Genomic DNA, 10,534 nt, shown 5'->3' on the forward strand with positions numbered 1-10,534 from the left:
TCAAGATTTTCCTGAGTGGTGATGTACCTCAGGAAGAATCGTTCATCTTGGAAGGCATTGTCCACAGTCTACAGTAACAACATAAAAAACAATCTCTGAATAGACACAGATGTGCATCATTAGCTTTTACGTGATGTCATTCACTGCTATAATCATAGAGCTGGCCTCTATCATATTGATACTGAATATTCAGGGCTGCTATATGCACATTTTAATTGAACATTTAAATTAAAAGTGTCTGTCCCATTGGAAGGCTCTAGGGATAAACATACAATCCATTTTTAATTTTGTTGGATTAAAATAAATTACATTTCACACAACAAAGCCTTTCACACACTGAGACACAGCAGGGGCCTGCTCAGTTAGAAAACACAGCTATCAGAGAAATTATAGCAAAAATGTAACAAAAACTCACTTTTACAACACTGCCCTAAAATCAAGACAGAGGATGAAGGAGTAGGGTGATTTCCTTCCCTCCTCCTAAAGTTACATAGTGCAGTTTCAGCAGTGCTGAGCCCAGATTAGCAATGTCAGAGGCTATATTCTCTGCAGGTGACCATCATAATTATTTTGAAGCTGATGTTTTAAAGTAAAATACTACATAGTGTTGCTTTAGGCTTTAATTTTGAAAAAAAAAAGTGGCTTTGCCACTGTCTCAGTACTGAGAAGCTAACTGTGCCATGAATGAAACCCCCTTGAACCCTATGGTTGTTCCCGTTTTATATTTGTGTTGTGTGGATGTTGGAAACCGGGTGATGACGTGGGAAGTGCTCTGGGTGAACTTAGACGTTGAGCTCTCCTTCTATCTGAGGAACAGCATCCATCACCAGATGACGGCCAAGGGGGACATGGCCTGACACTTTCATACCCCTTACTACAGACCCGCTATCATCTGTAACATGAGTATTAGCACTTATCCTGGCAGGGTGTTGTGCTAATTGTCAGCCCTAGCAACCAGCCAGTGGACACAGCACTGGATAGTGTTTCACCTGCCAAGGCCGTTCAAAAGAGTTAAGGCTAAATTACAGGTTTAGTAATGGCTAGCTTAGGAGACAACTACCACAATGCTATCAGTATCTCAAAACCAACAAGCAGTACATAAATAAATATAGTTTAAGAATCAAAAATACTTATCTAGATAGGAAGTGAGTGTGGAACTATGCTGAGACACCTGCTAGCTCTTATCCTTAGCTCCTAGTGTAGTATTATGCTGCAGTGATCAGATTTGTGTGGACTGCTATTTTCTATATATTAGCAATGTACAAACACTGAAAAAAGAAAATAAACTGTCAAAACTTCCCATTTCTTGTTGTAAATTTAAAGTAAAAAGGCATAGAGTTAGCTATCTTTGTCATATTTAGGATCTATTAGCCAACGCTAATTGCTTCTCTTATTGGAATTCACTAACCAGGATTTTGTTAAATGTGAGTGAGTGAGTGAGTGAGTGAGTGATTGTATGTGTGAGTTAATTACAAACAATGTCATAAGGTGCTTCTGTTCATAAAAACAATAGCACTAGCATACACAAATACTTTAAAAGTTTATTTCTGTATACTCTTTGCAAAACGCTAGCCATGTTAGCATTGTCTTAAATTTAAATGAAAACGAACAGACTTTTGCCTCTGATCTCCGACTGAGTAACATATTAAAACAACTGATGAAGGCCAGGGAGGACACGGCCGGCTGCTTCTTTCAAGCCCCTTATTACTGACCTGATATCATGTCTGACATGAGTATTAGAACCCATCCTGACTTAGTGTGGTGCTAATTCTCAGCCATAGCAACCAGCCAGTCGTCACAGCACTGGATATTGTTTCACCCGCCAAGGCCAATCAAAAGTGTATGAACTGAATGACAGGTCATTCTATAAATGTGCTAACATGGTGTATTCTGCTTCTGGACAGTCTCTTGGAGCTTGACCTTGTCACACAGCAAAGGTGAAAGCATAACTAATGCAGGTTAGGTTACACTGCTCATTACAGCTGAGGAAACGAGTTGTAAGACGGTCCCTAAAAAGACCCCCGGACCAGGACGATTAGCATCCAAGTATTTAGGCCGAGGTTAGTAACCCGAAGCTCAACTGCTACTTAAAACGACAAGAGGATTAATGCGGATCCTGATGCCGTTCATACCCCAAAGGACGCACTGTCGGGGGCTATCTAACAGCCCACAAAGGCACACATTAGCATAGCTAGCATTCCCTGAATGGTGCTCAGCTAGTTAGGTCTGATTATAGATGCACACACACGCATATAAACACACACGCACACACACACCTCTGGACTGAACCAGAGTTCACACTGTTTCTCTGGAAGCAAATAAACGCATTGTTGCCTGAGCCCTGCCAATGTCTTTGATTTGGTGGGTCAGCACTTTTTCTGGGGCAAACACTTCATGGTCACTGCACACTAGTGTGTGTGTGTGTGTGTGTGTGTGTGTGTGTCTGTGCCAGTGTGTGCTCACTGCTGACTAGAGTGTGCTACTGCTCACTAGTTTGTGTTTGCGCTAACTATTCACTGTCTGTGTGTGTTACTGTTGACTGGTGTGCATGTGTGTGTTTACTGCAAACTAGAGTGTGTGTTACTGCTCACTGGTGTGTGTGTGTGTGTGTGTATGTGTGTGTGTGCTCAATGCTGACTAGAATGTGTGTGTTACTGCTCACTAATTTGTGTGTGTGTGTGTATGTGTTCACTGCTGATTACAGTGTGTGTTTAACTGCTCACTAGTGTGTGTGTGTGTGTGTGTGTGTGTGTGTGTGTGTGTGTGTTATTTCTAACAGTGATTACCTGGAAAACAGACATTTCTTACATCAACCAGATGTAAGTTAGTTTTGTTTTATTTTTGCTGTGGCTTTGTCTTAAAGTAGCAGCCGGTGTTAATTTTAGCAGAACATCATCACGTTGTTGTGACCTCAGGCAGAGGAGGGATCTTTATTCCAGGTTTAATGGAGTTCCAGATTAACGCAGCCGTGTTGAGTGGAGGTATGAGTTGTTAAATATGATTCACTGTCTGAACCCTGTTTTTTAATGGACTCTTAACCACAGCAGTGAGTTTGTGGTTTATCCCATTTGGCTTTTGACTTTGAGACAGAGCCCATGGATTTAGTCTTGTATGGGCAGGTTTTATTATTTTTTTAAACCTTTGCCTTTCTTTGCCCTTCGTTTGCGTATGGAAGACACAATGGGCGTGAAAGCAGTCAGACACATCGGAGTGAGAGGGAGGCCTCGCCCTAACACCTCCATGCTGGGTTTGGAGGAGCACAACGTTACTTTTCCTCACTTCAAAGCTTCCTAATGGCTCATAATTCACAGCCTCTTAAGCTAAAGAGCTGGACCTTTTTCTCTTCTGTTGCAAATGGTCATTATTCATGACCCTGTCATCTCTGCAGGACCATGAGTTTGACACATCCCAGAGCCACTGGAGGGATGTGAGCGTGTGTGTGTGTGTGTGTGTGTGTGTGTGTGTGTGTGTGTTAGCTTTTCAAAATAGCGGGAACACAAACACAGGTGGAGGACAAGATGATGTCATTCCACTCATATCCTTACCTAAACACAGGCCACATTTTAAAACTACACCTTAGCATCAGAGAGGAACGTTCCCACTGATCCAGAACCAGTTCATGGACTCGGCTGTGCTGGAAAGACCATGTTAAACTGGGGAGGAAGATGCTGGAGGCAGGAGCAGGTTGGTGTTGTCTCTCAGGCCATGTTTTAACCCACAGCATGCCAGGTGTTTCTCACTGAGATTACCCCATGGGCTGTTCAGGGCGGAGAAGAGGGAGGAGTAATGTGGCTGCAGCCCCGCCTCCATCCCCGTCGCCCAGGGCTTGGCTCTGAGCTCCACTTCTTGGAGAAGTTATCCTCCTTCTCGAGCCGGTGGTTCCCTACCCTCCTTACGAAGCTACATAGTGTAGTTTCTCCAGTCCTGAAGTGGTAATGACAGAGGCTCTATTCTACAGCTCAGTGGAGCATCACTGTGTGTTAAAAATTTCTTCCTGAATGGATCAATAGAAATGCTTCACCTTAAGAGTGTGTATCTGAGCCCATCCTTTTCTGATGAAAGGCCTCCACGTGTACATCTTCACTCATCAACCACATGCCTTCTGACAAACCCAGCACAATCACCCTCATTATCCACTGTGTATGAGCTGCCTGACCACCTCTCTGCTGACCCCTGGCCAGCTCTGTTACCCCTGCATACACACACAAACAGACACACACACACACACACACACACACAGTGTTTAATCTGTACAGGTATCTGATCAGCGTTGATCTGAGACACAGCAGGTGGACAGAGTGGACGCAGGCAGTGAGTGATGGTCCTTTCATCCAGGTCCAGACAAGCCTCCGACTCCAACTCTTTCATTTGATCCATGTCCAGAGGAGCCTCAGGGCCTCAATCTGAAAGTCACCAAGTAAATGAACATATAGCAGCAGGAATAGATCTATTTTTAACCCTTAATACTACAACTTATATATCATAGTTGTAGTATTAAAGGTTAAAAATGCATAAAAATGTACACATTGCATTTTTAATAATAACTAAAAAGTGTATTTGACTAGGTTAGTGTGTGACATAGTCCACTGGTATGAGTGTGTGTGTGTGTGTGTGTGTGAGTGACTGGGAGTGTGAGTAAGTGACCATTTCACTGTTGTGTGATTTTTACATGGTGCTTTTCCTTGCATTTCCCACTGAACGAGGACTTTTACACTGAAATGTGGCATCTTTCACCACTGACTGAGCCATACGTTCAGTCAAGGGCCTGATTCTAGTGTCATATTCTTCCAGCAAGTCAGAGTGAGGACAGTATGATCTGAGGAACACAATTTTCTCTCTCTATCTCAGAAACTCTACACTTGTTAAAAGATCAGCACAAAGGTTTTCACCACCCTCAGCTCCACAGACTGAAATCTGACCTTGTGGACAACACTGCAGAAGCTGCTCTGTTATTTTGAGTAACATATAGACTCCTGCTACAGCCGTTTACTCCTATGTACAGTTATACTACAGAGACTTTTAGAGACACTCTGAGTTTCTGCACCTGCTTTCTTTCTGAAAATCAACTGAGCTGATCACAGTGGAGTTTGTATGCTGCCAGCTTCCAGTTATTATAGTTAAACAGTGCACTGTAATTGTGGCACAGTAGTGTTGCTATTGCATAGCTCCACGGACCTGGAGGTTATAGATTCAAGTCCTGCTCTGGGTGACTATCTGTGAGGAGTTTGGTGCGTTCTCCCTGTGTCCGCGTGGGTTTCCTCCGGGTGCTCCGGTTTCCGGTCTCTTGCTTGCTGCCCGTTATGCCTTTTACACTGATGATCACCAGCTCCCCCTGGGGGAGGTCTCTGGTATCTTCATCAGAGAATCTCTGTTTTTAATTCAGCTCTATGGGTGGTTTACAGGGACAAACTACAAAAGTAGCTAAAGCTTTGTTGCTATGTTAATGCGCAGACTTTGACAGCTCTAATTCCTAAGGAGCAAAACATGTGTGAACATGCTGCTCACAACACATTACACACTCTCTCTCCCTCTCCCTCTGTCTCTCACAAACACACACACACACACACACACACACACACACACACACACACACACACACATACTCCTTGTTTTCCCACGCCCCTGAACTCTAACACACTGATCTACTGGATCCCTCTAATCCTCTGGACAGCTGTGGACGTCCTTTCACTCCCATCGCCAGCTCCACATACACAGCAACAACTGCTAACCGCCAAAAGTATTTGGACACCTGCTCACCCAACACGTCTTCTGAAAAGAAGCATATGGACAAAGAGTCTGCTCCCTCTTTGATAAACTGGAGTCTTCTCTTGTGCTGAGAAGGCTTTAGACTTCGTGTTGAAACATTGCTGCTAGGATTTGATTCTCACTATTATACTAGTGAGAAATGTGGTCATAAGGTGATTTAAGGTGGAGAAGGAAGGTTTGTTCATGGCTATCTTAAATTTGGAAGAGTCTAAACCTGATCCACAGTTCCAAAGCGGAGCTTAAACTTAATTTTCTTTCTCTCTCTCTCTCTCTCTCTTTCTTTTCTTTCTTTGTTTATTTTTCTTCTTTTTTCATCCTTGCTTTCTCACTTTCTCATACACTCTCTGTCTCATTCCCTCTCCCCCTTTCCCTTACTCTTTCTTTCTTTCCATTCATCTCCCTCTTCACTCCCTCTCAGTCTTTCTCTCTATCTGTTTTCCTCCGTCTCACCCTCTTTTTCTTTCTCTCACTCACTTGCTGACACAATACGCCCCCCCCGCACTTGTGTGTGTGTGTGTGTGTCAGTGGCATTGACCCTCCTGACAAGACATGGCCTTTGACTTTAAGCTTGAGCGTTTAATTAATGTCGAGTTGTAACAGTGGTCTTGGGGGTCTGCAGCAGAGGGGGCTATAATTAGTTTGAGGTCCTTCAGGGCAAAGCTTTTCCTTCACCTCGGAGACATTAGTCATCAGGAAGGAAAGTTTAGTCTTTAAAATACGCGTCAGTGAGCGACCGCTCTTCAGGAAACACACTGTAAAAAACGTCTGTAAAATTTACGGTGAAAAACTGTAAAACCTTGACAGAAAATGACTGTAAAAGTTTGAACAGTGTATCAGTGAAATACTGTAAGTACTTTTATCAGCCAAAACACTATTTTCTTACTGTTTTTACTGTATTTTTTACACATTATTTCACTGTTAAATGCACAGACCAGTGGCTGGTACAAGTGGCCAAGGACTGGGAGGAGCTAGATTCATTAGGGACATCCCTGTATGCCTTGCTGCTCAATATTTTCTGAGATATTCAGAGTTTTTTGTTTTTCTCTTAGAGGCTTTCTGATTTTGGTTTGCATTGGAGCGATTATTTTGTGTTTGTGTGTGTGTGTGTGTGTGTGTGTGTGTGTATGTGTGTGTGTGTTTGTGTGTGTTGTTGCATATTGTGACGAGATGTTTGTTGGTCAGGAACGTTCACCATCAGCCTGTGTTCTAGTGCTGGAGTGTGGCACCAAGATACTGCACATTTCCTTCCTTCTTTCAGCAATACCTCATTTTAAGGGCAGAACGTAGGATGGCTATATAGCTATATCTAAGTATGGCTATATACAATGTGGCTATATCTCAGTCTCCATTCTCTAATTAGTCATACTATTTACATGTTAATTTTATGGCAAAACAATGTTTCTTTGTTATTTTTATATAAATACTATGGGGTTTTTACAGTGTATATCAGTTTGTAACAGAAAAATATTACTGTAAAGTCACATATATTTTGACTCTATCTTTTGTAATGTTTTATGGACCTTTGAGCACATGTGTAGCTGCTCCAGAGTGTCCCACTTCCAAATTGTGTTGATTTGAAAGATGGTGGAATTAATTAGGGTGGCATGGTGGTGCAGCAGGTAGTGTCGTAGTCACACAGCTCCAGGGGCCTGGAGGTTGTGGGTTCTATTCCCACTCCGGGTGACTGTCTGTGAGGAGTTGGTGTGTTCTCCCTGTGTCCGCGTGGGTTTCCTCCGGGTGACTGTCTGTGAAGAGTTGGTGTGTTCTCCCCGTGTCCGCGTGGGTTTCCTCCGGGTGCTCCGGTTTCCTCCCACGGTCCAAAAACACACGTTGGTAGGTGGATTGGTGACTCCGAAGTGTCTGTGAATGTGTGTGTGTGTGTGTTGCCCTGTGAAGGACTGGCGCCCCCTCCAGGGTGTATTCCCGCCTTGCGCCCAATGATTCCAGGTAGGCTCTCCACTGCGACCCTTGAATTGGATAAGCGGTTACAGATAATGAATGAATTAATTAATCACAGGTTTTTGGACATTTTCCTAACGCTACAAGAAGTAAACATATTCTATTATAATTACTGACATATTTACAGACCTTAACTGACTAATGTATATTCCATTCAATGTGAGGTTCACGATTGTAATAAAAACAAAGCCCCATTGTCTCTGTAAATATAAAAAAAAAAAAAAACTGTCTCAGTCCAGTATGCTAAGTATTCTCTCTCTCTCTCTCTCTCTCTCTCTCTCTCTCTCTCTCTCTCTCTCGCTCTCTCTCTGTCTCTCTCTCTCTCTGTCTCTCTCTCTCTCCCCCCTCTCTCTCTCTCTCTTTCTCTCTGTCTTTCTCTCTCTCTCTCTCTCTCTCTGTCTCTCTCTCCCTCTCTCTCTCTGTCTCTCTCTCTCTCTCCCTCTCTTTCTCTCTCTCTCTCTCTGTACTTGTGGCAGAGAACTCCAAACGCTGAAAAGCATGAACCAAGAGGAGAATATTTCTCTATTCCTGCTCAATTCATGGGTAATATTTTTTATTTTTTTTTTTTTTATTATTTTGCTGTTTAGGATCACCTAGCGTGGAAATGTCTCCAAACTCGGGAGACAGCTAACTGTATTAAAAAAATACAGTTGAAAGTGGCGCAAAACTAAACAATTTCCAACTTAAATAAGTCAAATGAGTTTCTGTGGTAAATCAACAGTGAATTTAAACATACAGACCAGTTAAACTTCATCCACATAAAAAACAACAGTCATTTTTCCCTCAAACATACCATTCCACCTTAAAAGACACAGATCTTCTGAATGTAAACAAACAGAGAGAACTGTGTTTCCCGACAAGCATAGATATTCCCTTTAAAGCCCTTTCTCAGTGGAGAATTTGTCATTAACAGAGAGCTCAGAGCGATGGGATGCTGACAGACTCTGACTGATGTGAGGTCACTTGTGTAAAAGCAATCAGATTCAATCAGTGCCTTTTTAAAAGTCCATCATTAGCTTAATGACCACTGAGGTGACCATAAGCTGAGGCCGGGGTCGAGCTCACTGTTTTCTGAGCCCGGCTGTGTTTTCTGAGCTATGGCTGGTATGTAACACACTGCCAGCCTCTCACCTTTAGCCTCTCTCACACCGTGAGCCTTTAATTACTGAAACCACAGAGCAGTTCAAAGCAACGCTTCCTTCACACGTCCCGCGGCGTCCACTCCGCAGACAGACAACTGTTTAAAAGCCCCTGATGATGGGGAGACATGAAGGATGCAACAAGCTGGGGCCGAGTCCCTCTGAACTCTAAGGAGCCTCTAACACTGTACGGCGAACTCTTGGCTGCTCCCAACAGGGGTGTCCACAAAACAAATGCCCTTCCTGATGCAACCTTCACATTCCTCCCAGGCTTGGGATGGGCACAAGGGCCGCTCGGACCAGCATGACCCCAGGCATCAGGGGGCAGCCGAACCAATAAAACCCCACACAGAACCCAGGACCCCCAGGTTCCAGAGCTGTGCAGCAACACGCCAGAATTGCACCACCGTGTGTCTTGAATACAGTACATTGCTAAAGCAACACTAGGTATGATTTAACATTTTTGCTCCTGGGCTCCCCCTGCAGTTTCAGAGTGTAATTCACCTTACAGCACGCCCCTCAAATCAGCGGGAGGAGCGAGGGTGGGTGTGGTTTTCTACCCTCCTCCAGAAGTTACATAGTGTGTTTTCTGCAGTGCTGAACTTGGAATTGGAACAACAGGGGCTCTATTCACCCCATTACAGCTCAGTGAAGCATCACAATGGTTTTGAAGCTGTAATTTTAGTGTGAAGTCTCTCTCCACGCTGCAGACATTTGGTAAAGAGCCCTAACGTCTAACAGATGTGTTTCTGGCTGGGTTTCCTGCGGATCGCTGTGTTTGTTTGACCATGAGGTGGACAGGGCCCCCAAGCCTCCAGCGAACCTTGCAGTCCTAATGGATTCTCATTTATTAAAGCCTCAGTGTGATTGGCCGATCTCGTCGCTATGTGCTTTCATCAGTGTCTGTGATGAGGGGGAGTAAAGGAAGAGCAAGAGGAAGAAAGAAAGTGAAAGTGAGAGATGTAAAGATAAGTAAAGATGTGCAGAAACTTTCACTGTGATTTATTTTCCACCTGTGGACTTTGGTGATAAATGTGTGGCGTCCTGTAAAGACCCCTGCTACAGACCCCCGCTACAGTTGAAGAGCTATCCACTAGATAATGAACACAGGAAGCCTCAGGAACACACTCTGTTATTGTAAGCACTCCTGATGGAGCAGAGAGAATTAGAGGATGGAGGGATGAAGGTTTTTACACACGTTTCACAGGAACTCTGGACACATTTCCGTAACTCTTAGATCTAAACTTCAGATTCTGTTGCACCATTGAGAGCTCCAATCCCTGTGAACCTGGAGGTGCCAGCGCCATCTGTAACCAAGATTCCCAAAGATTCCATGCAGTTCTACTGTTTTCCTAAAGAAAAACATGTAACAAAATACATAACAACAAAAATCGTGGTAAAAAAAGATCAAATTGAGAAAACGACTTGTTGATGTTGATACGCATTTCCCTCAAGTCCAAAGCATTGCGTAGTTCACTCCAAATGAAAAGATGAGAGAGAGAGAGAGAGAGAGAGAATGAAAGGCAGATCCAAACTAGAGAAAGAGATAAGTTCAGGAAAAAAAGGCACGAAAGAGCAGATAAGGGCTGATAAGCGCTTGTTTCCTCGGCTCCAGATCTCATCGTTTCCCCGTCTGACAGTTCACAGCGAGTCGTTCTCCGCGGGTAATG

The sequence above is a fragment of the Hoplias malabaricus genome, chromosome 5 (genome assembly GCF_029633855.1).
Source record: "Hoplias malabaricus isolate fHopMal1 chromosome 5, fHopMal1.hap1, whole genome shotgun sequence".
NCBI classification, from domain to species: Eukaryota; Metazoa; Chordata; class Actinopteri; order Characiformes; family Erythrinidae; genus Hoplias; species Hoplias malabaricus.